At 38.1% G+C, this 11,454-nt stretch overlaps 1 pseudogene; it reads left to right on the top strand.

Moving 5' to 3' along the window:
• Positions 1-988: 988 nt before the first annotated feature.
• Positions 989-1,939, top strand: LOC101967278 (la-related protein 1B pseudogene; annotated as a pseudogene).
• Positions 1,940-11,454: the final 9,515 nt, after the last annotated feature.

The raw sequence follows: 11,454 nt of genomic DNA on the forward strand, positions 1-11,454 counted from the left end.
AAAGTGTTAGTCAGCTTTTTGCTACTATAATAAATATCTCAGATAATCAACTTAAAAAGAAAAAAGATTTACTTTGGCACATGGTTTCAGTAGTTTCAGTCCATGATTGACACTATCACTTTGGGCTTGTGACAGTTTATTATACAGCAAAGCAAAATTGCTCACCGAATGGACAAGAAGCAAAAGAAAAAGAAGGGGCCACGGTATACTATCCCTTGCAGATGTACCCCCAGTGACCTAAGGACCTCCCATTAAGCCCCACTTCTTAAAGGCTCTACCACCTTCCAATAGTGCCTCAGCAGAACAAAGTCTTTACCAAGTGGACTTGTGGGACAGACTTAGGATACAAGCCTTTCTCACCAATGAGAAATAATGAACTACAAACATGATACCTGAAAATCATGAATGAACCTCAAAGATTTAATGTTAAGTGGAAGAAGCTAGATATAAAAAGTTCAAATTCTATGATTCTATTTATATGACATTCAAAAACAGTAAAAACATATGCATGGCGACAGATATCAGAAGAGTGGTTACTTTTGGCGTAGGTACTGATTGGGAGAAAGCACAAGGGACTCTTCTGGGATGCCAGAAATAGTCTTTATCTAGATCTAGGTGATCATTCCATAGGTAAAATGAAGTTATAGAGCTTAAAATTCATGCACTTTAGTGATCTAAGTTATATTTTTTTCATTTCTTTTTTAGTTGTAGATGGACCTAATGCATTTATTCCATTTATTTATTTTGATGTGGTGCTGAGGATCAAACCCAGTGCCCCACACATGCTAGACAAGTGCTCTACAACTGAGTTCAACCCCAGGCCCTGTAAGTTATATTTCAATTAAAAAATCTTTTTAAGTCTCAGAAATAAAATTAAAAAGAAAAGTAACCACATAAAGAAATAAGATGCCATAGGCAAGAACTAGCAGAAGTGACATCAGAAGAGATTCAGAAGGAAGGGGTCAGCTGCTGCATGTGGCCTGGCAAGATGGCAGCTGAGCTTGGTTCCTCCAAAGTTATAAAAGCCAGAAAACTCAAGACAAGGAAAACTAACAAGGCCAGTGACTTCAGTGATATAGCAAATTGGCCAATACCAGGAGAATTAGTGAACACTGGAAAAAACTTTTTACAGTCTTAGCGTGTCAACAGCCAGGGAAATAAGAAGCCACAAATCAGAAAAGAAAAAGTAGAGAAGGTTGAAAAGAGAAGTAACAGTGAGAGCAAAGAAAACCAAGAAACACAATTAGATGGTTCTGTTGAAAATGTCAGAGAGGATGAGGCTCAGTGAAGGAATCAATGAAGGAGAGGTTGGAAGAGAAACGGAGAAAAGAGATGATCAAGAGGCACATCCAGTGAAAGGAGGGAGGGCATGGTAACCGAAGTCCTTTTAGAGGCTGAGGAAGAGGACGGGCAGAGGAGACCCTCAAGTGAACTTTGATTATTTGAATGGTTACCGAGAGCATGATGAAAGGACAAATCAGCCGTATCAAACAGAACTTAACCCCCCAGGGTGATGTATTACAATGATGACACAGATGTATGGGTGTATCCTGTGGAAGAAACACTGCCTAACATGTAAGTGCCAAGTTGAATATCACTTCAGTATGCAAAACTTGGAATATGACTTCTTTCTTTGGAGAAGGATAGATGAACAGGATTTCTTGCCTGTTTCCATGATTGCTGGATTTCACCATGTCTAGGCTCTCACCATAGACCTTAATCTCATTCTGGAGACTTTGAAGAACAGTGCAGAAGTAGAAGTTGTGGATGAGAAAATGGGTCAAAAGATAGCACCAGAAAAAATGGCCAATCCAGGCCCTCCTCCCAAAAATGTGCTACCAACAGAAAATGAATGACTGATTGCCCAGAGTTCAAACCAGGCCAAGACGGTGATGATCTATGGATACTCTGGTTGTCATCTAATGGGAATGTGCAGTGAAACAGGTGACTCAAATGCATTGTAAATATTGAAATGAGCTGGGCTGCAGGGATGAAAGCCACCAGACTGTCTTCTGTGCAAGAGTGTCCACTGCCATCCCCTCAGGTGGCACAACGGCAGAGATGACTACCTTCGTGATGATGAGAGACCAGAGAACTGCTGCTGTTATTCAAGGAGCTGCCTGCCCTTTTCTGTGTGACTGGACTTAGGCCCCATGGGCTACTTTATTTGCAAGGGAAGTTAATTATTATCATTATAGAAATACTGCAAGGTTATGTGTTTTGTTTCCAAGTGTATGTACTTGTGTCCAGGTCAAAAAAGCAGAAAAAGAGAGGACTGAGTAGTGTTTCCCGGATTGCTAGGTTGTTGTTTTTTTTTTTTTTGCTATTGATTTGTCCTTAACTACGGTGAATTACATAACTCACATGTTAAGATGCTGCACAGGGACTGTAAGATTTATTAATGCAGATGCTAAAGGAGCAATAAATTTAAGAAATGAACAAAGATATTTTGTTCCATGACTCTTCAAAATGTACTTTTGATACATCAGTATGAGTCCTGCCCTTCGGTGAAGCATTAATTGATGGACAGTTTCACAGATATTTTTATCTTGTACTCCTTTGTCAGTTCTGTGCTTCTAATGCTAGCAAGCAATTTGGGTAAGTGTTTTTGAAGTTGAAGAAATGTGACATTGTGGGTGTTTGTTTTTTGAAGATATAATGGCCAACTGTAAAAGTTAGATTTTTTCTTTTTTATTGTCTAAACTTGGGTTCCAAGATGACATTTTAAACCAGTTTATGAAAAAATCACTGGGGAGTTGGATAATATAAATACTTTTCCCACAGGATGGTTAATTTAGGTCAGCCAAATTGATGATACCTGTTCATTAACCATTTATACATCATTAATAAAATTATAAGAATAAAATCATAAAAAAAGAAAGAAATTCAAAAGAAATCTCAGTAATGACATTGTCAGACATAATATGTTTCATAATTTTGATTAAACAACAGAAATGCTTTAAAACATGTGCAGGAAATAAGAATTATGTAATTATAAGGAGTTACCAGGCAAACTTGGAACTAAAGAAAAAATAGACTTTTTAGGAACACAGTCAGAAAATAATGATAATTAAAAAATTTAATATATAGGTGTCCCTGAAGATGGAATGGGTGTAACCATTTCCATTCGTCCTATTAACTACAACCAAATCCTCAATTATGTAAAATAAACCAAAGACTCTGAAAGAAGTAAAGAAGAAGACAGACCAGGTAAGGACTTTCGTAGAAGGAATGATACAGTGATGAGTTCCCTTCATTTTCTTTGTACCTCATGTATCCCAGAAATGCCAATGGGCACAGACTCCAAAAGCCTAGACTAAAGCCTGCTGTGTCTAGCCAAAAAACCAGAAAAGCAGCAGCATAGAACTACTGTACTCCAGCCAGACACCAAACATGTCTGCAAAGGCCAAGCCGGTGGTGTGATTGTCTCCACCCAGCTCCCTGCTGGGGAAAAGTGAGAGAAGGCTAAGTTAGGAGCTGGGACTTTCATCCCTGCTGAGCAGTAACAAGACTCTCACCCTATTGCTGGTGCCAGGGAGAATGGGGGTGGTAGTGTTAGGTGCTGATATCCCATTTCCACAAGGCAGGAGTGAGGAGCCCTCCTCCATTCATGTAAATGGAGTGGAGGCTGGAGACTGGGTGGGGAACTTGTACTTCTACCTGCTTCTGGTAATAATGAGGTGGTAACAGCAAACACACATATACCTTACATTGCTAGAGAAATATCATTTAAAAACTCCAGCTGAAAAAGGTTTAAATAAAATCCTAAGTCTCATAATGCCTATATTTTCCATGTTTAAATAGAAAATCACTTGTTATCCTATATTAGTTTGCTCAGGCTGCCATAACAAGACTGGGTACTTAAACGAATTTATTTCTCAAGTTCTGGAGGCTGAGAGGTCTCCAGATGAAAGAACTGGCCAGTTTGGTTCTTGGTGAGGGCTCTCTCTCTTCCTTAGCTTACAGGTGACCGCCTTCTCACTGGGCCCTCTGAGGCCTTCCCTCTGTGCTCAAATAGAGGGAGAGGGGGCAAACATTTTGGTGCCTCTTCTTATAAGGGCATTAAACCCATCAGACCAAGATCCTACCCTCATGACTTCATGTAACCCTAATTACCTTTCAAAGGCCCCCCACACAAATGCCATCGCATTGAGGTTAGAGGTTCAATTTGTGAACCTAAGGAGGAAGAAACATTTAATCCACAATACAAATCAAGAATCAGGAAGATCCTCAAACTGAATTTAAAAAAGACAACTAATAGATGCCAATAGCAAGGTGACAGAGATTTTAGAATTACCTGACAAAGATAAAACAGCATCATAAAAATGCCTTAATGAGCAATTATGAACACCTTACCAACATAAAAAACAGGATATCTCACAAAGAGAGTAAAGATATGAAAAAGACACAAGTGGAAAATTTAAAACTGAGAAATATAATAACAGAGACTAAAAGTCACTCAGTGGACACACTCAACAGTACAGTGGAAGGGACAGAGAAAGAATCAGAGAACTGGAAAACAGAACAACAGAAATTACCCAATCTGGGGCTGGGGATGTGGCTCAAGCGGTAGTGCGCTTGCTTGGCATGCGTGAGGCCCCGGGCTCGATTCTTAGCACCACATACAAACAAAGAAGTTGTGTCCGCCGAAAACTAAAAAATAAATATTAAAAAATTCTCTCTCTCTCTCTATCTCTATCTCTAAAAAAAAGAAAAAAAAAAAAAGAAATTACCCAATCTGAACAACAGACTGAAATAAATGTTAACATAGACCGAGGGCTCCCAAAGACTATTACAAAAGATGTCATGTAACATTTGTGTCATGGACTTCTAGAAGAGGAAGAAAATGGTGGGGTCGAAGCATATGTGAAAAAATAATGGCTGAAAATTTTCCAAATTTGGCCAGAGGCATAAATCTACATAGTTAAAAAGTTGAGCAAATCCTGTAGGATAAAGCTAAAAAACCCCACATCTACACATATTGAAGTTCCCAAAACTAAAGACAATTTTTTTTTAATTTTTAATTTTTTACAGAGGATTTGAACTGAGAGGTGCTCTACCACCCCAGCCCTTTTTATTTTATTTTGAGACAGGATCTTGCTAAATTGCCCAGGCTGGCCTCAAACTTGTGATCCTCTTGCTTCAGGCCTCCTGAGTTGCTGGAATTACAGGTATGTGTCACCATGACTAGCCAAAGAAAGAATCTTGAAAACTGCGAAGGAGAAATGACATCTTACAAGGGTGAAACAATTAATGACCACGCATTTTGCATGAGAAACATTGGAGGCCAGAAAGTTGAGTAATTTTATCTGTTATGGTTTAGATGGGGTATTCCCCCAAAACCTCATGTGTGAGATAAAGCAAGAAAATTTAGAGGTGAAATGATTGGGTTATGAGAGGTTTAAACATCTCAGCACCCTAATTCTCTGATAGGGATCATATGGCGGTGACTGTAGGCAGGTGGGGAGTGACTGGAGGAGGTGGTCTCTGAGGGTGTGTCTTTAGGGTTTCTATTTTTTTTTACTCATTGAGAAGCGCTCTCTATGCTTCCTGGTGCCATGTTCCTAGTGCTTTCCTCCACCACACCCTTCTACCATGATGTTCTGCCTCCTCTCAGGCCCTAAGGAATGGAATTGGCCAATTGGCTGAGACCTCTGAAACCTTAAGTGCCAAATAAACTTCTCCTCCTCTAAAATTGTTCTTGTCAGGTCTTCTGTTTACAGCAGAGAAAAAGCTGACTAAAACAAAATCAGGTCTAATAGACTTCAGAGCAAAGAAGATTACTGGAGACCGAGAGGATCAGGAGCATCCTGCGATACAGCCGACGGGTGTTCTTCAAAACTATCAAGGCAATAAAAAACAAAGACAATCTTAAAAAGTAAAACAGCCAAGGGGAGCCTAAGGAGACATGACAACAAAATGTGTTAAGATATCCTGGTGGGAACCCAAAACAGAAAAAGGTCATGAGGTAAAAATTAGGGAAATATGAATCAACTATAGACTTTGGTCCATAACAATGTATCAGTAAGGGCTCATTAATTGAAACAAATATACCAACTAAAGTAAGATGCTCATAATAGAAGAAATTTTGTGTAGAGAATACACAGCTTCCTGCATCATCTATCCAATTTTTCTGTAAACTAAAACCTATTCTAAAAAATTAAGTCTGTGAATTTGGGCTGGCTCCAAATGCATGCCCAAGGCCCTGGGTTCAATCCCCAACACCACACACACACCAAAAAAAAGTAAATTAAGTCTGTGAATTTAAAATAAATAATATTATCTCTTGGATATTAGAAAAAATGATGGACATTAGACAGGGAACTGCACCATTCTACTCTCCTGGTTCTCAGGACTTCAGGCTCAGGCTCAGGTTGAAACTAAACCACTGGATCCCCTGGGTTTCCAGCTTGCCACACATTCTAAAGATCTGGGGATTTACCCACCTGCATATTCACATGAACCAAATTCCTTACAATCCATCTACCTACCTACCTACCTACTACCTACATACCTCCTTGTAAACACATTCTTTTGGTTCTAGTTCTCTGGAAACCCTGACTAATTCAGTCATGATATACCAAATCAAACAGAGATATATCCAAAAAAGGAAAATTATAGGCCCAGTCCACTCATGAATATGAATATAAAAAATTCTTAAGCCATTAGCAAATCTAACTCAAGAATATACACACACACACACACACACACACACACACACACAAACACAGACACATACACACATAAAAAAATTGCCCATTGCTTTGTTGAATTTAACCCAGGTAGGCAAAGCTGGTTTAATATTAGAAAATCCCAAATGTAAATCATTGTATTAACTAGTTAAAAGAGAGAGGGTAAAAGAAGGCATATTAATGTCAATTGGTCAGAAAAATCCTTTGCAAAAATTCAGCTCTCAATCATGATTGAGATTGCAGAAAAATAAAAATAGAATAGAAAATTTGCACCTTTAAAAACATTTTTATTAGTGCATAATAGTTACATATAATTGTGGGGTTCATTTTGGCATAGTCATAAATGCATATAGTATAATTTGCTCCACTTCAGACTTCAGTACTACCCCCTTCCTTTCCCTCCTCCTTTACCCATCCAAATCCTCTAATCTATTAGTCTTCCTCTATTTTAATTATTTTTAAATCTGCGCTTTTTCTTAAACACCCAGAGAAGCCTCATTCCAAATGGAGAAACTTAGAAACATTCCTCTAAAGCCAGGAAAGGTACACCAGAACACCTGTTATCATTATTTTTATTTAATATGATGTGGGAGATTCTAGCCAGTACAATACAACAAAGAAAAAGGATATTAAGGTCAAAGTGTTGGAAAAAAGGGCAGAGAAATGTCACTGTTTGAAAGTAACAAACCCAAACAAATGTGCTGATAAGTTATTAGAAATATTATAGCCGTTTATAGATATCAGATCCTCAAGTCAGTTGTTTTTCTATACACTAGCAAGAAGTAGCTAGGAAATGCAATTAAAACAAAAAAGAATACAGGTGTATCAAAGAATATTAAGTTCTGAGGACTCATAAATCTACCAGAAGTTTTTCAAGATCTCTACAGAGAAAAATCTTTATAAGGATATCAATTTCCCCTAAATTCATCTGCAAGCTCAATGTGATTCCAATAAAAGCCCCAAGAGAGTTTTCATGGAACTTGATACTGATGCTTTAAAAATGTATATGGAAAGAGCTGGGATTAGCCAGGGCATTTCTGCAGCTGAAAGGAGGGGGAACATGGTGCCTGGGGAAAGAGAGAGAGGAGGAGGAGAGATCCAAAAACCCACAGGAAGCTTGGGAATCAAGTTTCCCAAAGAAAACTTCTCTCAGCTACTAGTCAGTGGACTTACAGGTAGGAAGCAAGATATTATCTGCCTCATTTTGCTTTATTAGAAGAATGACGTTGGAAAAGGAGAGGAAGCAGTCAGAAGAAACACTGTGCTACCCACAGTTCAGAGGATGTAGCCAAACCTCAAAGGATTCCAAACCCCCTGCCTGTGGTTTCCTTCTTCTGTGTAGAATTAAGGTTTGCTGGCTGTCTATCTGTCAAAAACTGTGCAAATGTGGAAGAGAGATAAAGGCAAAGCTAAGCTTTCGGTATTTGTAAAAGAACCAACTCAGAACATCATAAAAAAGAAAATAATTTAAAATTTCACTCCTAAGTCCAAACATCCCAACACAAAACTATTTTTAGTTCCAGTTTCTTTATAGTCTTAATTTCACATACAAATATAAGCACCTACATTTTTGCATAGTCATCACTTTAGAGACTACATAGTATTCAACTGCTAACTGCTTCTCTGGTTTTAGACATCAGGCTGCTCCTGACTTTTAACACTGTTCCAAAGGATGCTCTATAAACATTTTTGTGCAGTCACATTCTCTTTCATTTCAGAATCATAGAGATTGAGAAATGTTCAAAGTTTCTAGTAATTACCTTTTCTCTCCTCCAGATATTCATAGGGCCTATTCCCAACCTCTCTGGATACCCTCTCTCTACTGTTTACTTACTGGTATTTACATAAGTACAATTCCAGCTCCTAGAATGAAACCTAACCATTAAGAGTTACTTAAGCAGTTCCTGCCCAATAGTCACTGATTAAAAAAAAAAACAAAAAAAAACATGAACACAGGGCGTGGTGGCACATGCCTGTAATCTCAGCGGCTCTGGAGGCTGCGGCAGAAGTTCAAAGCCAGCTTCAACGATGGCGATGGCGAGGTGCTAAGCAACTCAATGAGATCCTGTCTCTAAATAAAATACAAAATAGGGTTGGGGATGTAGCTCAGTGGTTGAGTGCCCCTGAGTTCAATCCCTGGTACCCTCCCCCCAAAAAAAAAGAACATGAATTGACATCAGCCATGTGTCATAGAGGGCTCCTGCCATGCAAGTCTCTGAATTCCTTAAGGTAGAAAATATTTCCTAAATTTTTGACTGTGGTTGTGTGCATTGAGCTAAAAAATAGACCCTTAGCTCACATACTAAGTCCTGGGAGAAACAAGCCAAAGTTTGGTAAGCTACTTTTCATGGAAAAGCTTTGAGAGAACAAGACCATAAATGAAGATTCTCCTTCAATGGATAAAAGTAATTGGGAATGATATGACAAAATGTGGTACAGAGGATCCATCAAAAACATCTGAGCCCTGGTCACAAGTCGGAGTACAGCTCCAACAGGGGGTCTCAGGAGACAAACGGGTGGTGAGGAGTCAGGGGGTAGAGAAACAACACAGACACAAAAGTGAAGGTGCTGAATCCCAATCTTTACTTGTGAAGTTAATCATATATACTTTTCATTTTGGCAGGCTCACAGTACTTTGTGGTTAAACTAGGAATTGTTATTATTAATTATTAATAATAATTATTATTATAATATGATTAATAATTATTATCAATTATTATTCAAAGAAACAAAGTATTATGTAGCTACAATTAGACTACAAGAATGTATCTTGGCTTACGCATAAGCAAGCATTTTTCCTTTCAGTTTGCGTTTTGCTTTGAGCTGTTTCTGCTTAGTTAACTTTTAATAATAGTTAGAAATGTCCCAGACTATTGGCCTATACCTTGACTATTCTTTCTTGACTTACTGACTGGAACCGGTGCCACGGTGATGGCAAGTGGTTAACTTGAAAAGAGAGGCTATTAATTTTAATCAAACAAGAGTAAGAGCACAAACCATTGTGCACAGGAACAAGAACAAGTTGCCCTGTACTAAGCACTAATCTGTCTTCTTAACATTAGAAGAATGTTTCTTAACATTAATTTCTTAACATTAATTCTTCTTCTCTAGATTTTAATTTAATTTCTCAAAAACTTCCTTGACTGTTTTTCCTATAGGGGTTTTTTAATTAAACGTTAACAATTTATGCTCCACAGCTGAATCATTGCATTTAGAGCAAACAGATCCATTCTTTAGAAGTAGTTGCATTAATTGGGAAAGTCATGTTTTTTCCTTCATACTTAATGGTCATATGAGAAGTCGCAACTCTACTTATTACAGGAATACAAAAACAAACCAGCCCATTCCCAGAAATATACTGCGCTCCTCCAGAGGATGGACGCCTGGCACCATCCACCTCAGTAGGGCCTTGCCATTGCCTGAGTCAGGGGAGGGTGCAGCAGTCACATATTGACATTACTCTAACTCATTTAAAGAAGTTGTGCTTTGACCCAACCCATCTCCCCTGGCTTTTCTCTAGGAAAAGAACGTTGAGGCCCATGCAGCTGAGTCAGAACCAGAAATAGCCACTAATGTGTATTGACTCCAAGGAGAAGATGTCTGCTCTTGGCTGCTGGGTGTTGGATCACATCTAGATAAAGTGCAAATAAATAAATCCAGTCCATGTACCCAAAGCCTCCAAGTCAACTCTCCATGGTTTTATTATTAAATATAAGTGGATAGACATTTAAGCAAAGTCTGCAAGATTAAGGAGAATGAATGATATAAAACAAGAACAAGATGTTATATAAAGTGAAGAAACTGATGGGGACATTAGCAATGGGGGAGGACAAAAAAGTGTATCAGTCACAGGAACATGGAATACCTATGCACCTTCCTGTCAGCTTTTCTGTGAACCTAAAACTGTCCTTCAAAAAATTTTTAAAATGTTGAAGTTTTGAGAGGGGAGATAATCAGAAGACAAGAATGCAGTCTTGGACATTAAAAATGTTTGCCAAGTTTTTAATAAATTCAATAGAAGATTGGAGACAAATTCATTGTGAATCTCCCAGGAGGTAGAACAAAGACAAGGAATCAAAAAACATGAAAGAAAGATAATAGAAATAGATAATCAATCCAGAAGGCTCAATCTCTATTAAAAATGCTTTCTTAAAAGAGGAAAAACAAGGACAAGAAATCATCAGAGAACAAGAAAAGAAATTTTCCAAGATGTTAAAAACCAAGTATCCTTATCAAACAGGTCCACCAATTTCCCAGAACAAAGAATTGAAAGGTTCACATTTGTATATGTTATTGTGAAATTTCAGAAATCCAAGAATAAATATAAGATTCTGAAAGCTTACAGAGGGGAGCACAAGTAAGGGAAATAGAGGCCTCCAAAAGATTAAATCCAATGGAATCCATATCCAAATTTTTTCATGAATAGCTCGGAAATTAAAAGAAACCTGCAAGAGTTCCTTCAAACTTCTGAGTGGAAATTACTTTCAATCAATAATTTTACATTTAGCCAATCAATGTCAGGTAAGGGGTGGAACAGAAACATTTTCAGACTTGCAAGATGCTATTCTTCATACCTCTTCTTTTGGAAAATTATTTAAGATCGTACTTAAAGAAGTGAATTGTCTAGCCTGGGTTCTAATTTATTTGGGCGTTTGATCACAGGGTTCAAGAGCAGGTGATAGCGTGCAAGAGAGGAAACAGGAACACCAATATAGGGGTGAATTATTGAGGTGCCCTTGTGAGTGACTAGTTTTGCTATCCC

Source organism: Ictidomys tridecemlineatus, chromosome 4 (assembly GCF_052094955.1).
Source record: "Ictidomys tridecemlineatus isolate mIctTri1 chromosome 4, mIctTri1.hap1, whole genome shotgun sequence".
In the NCBI taxonomy this organism is placed as follows: Eukaryota; Metazoa; Chordata; class Mammalia; order Rodentia; family Sciuridae; genus Ictidomys; species Ictidomys tridecemlineatus.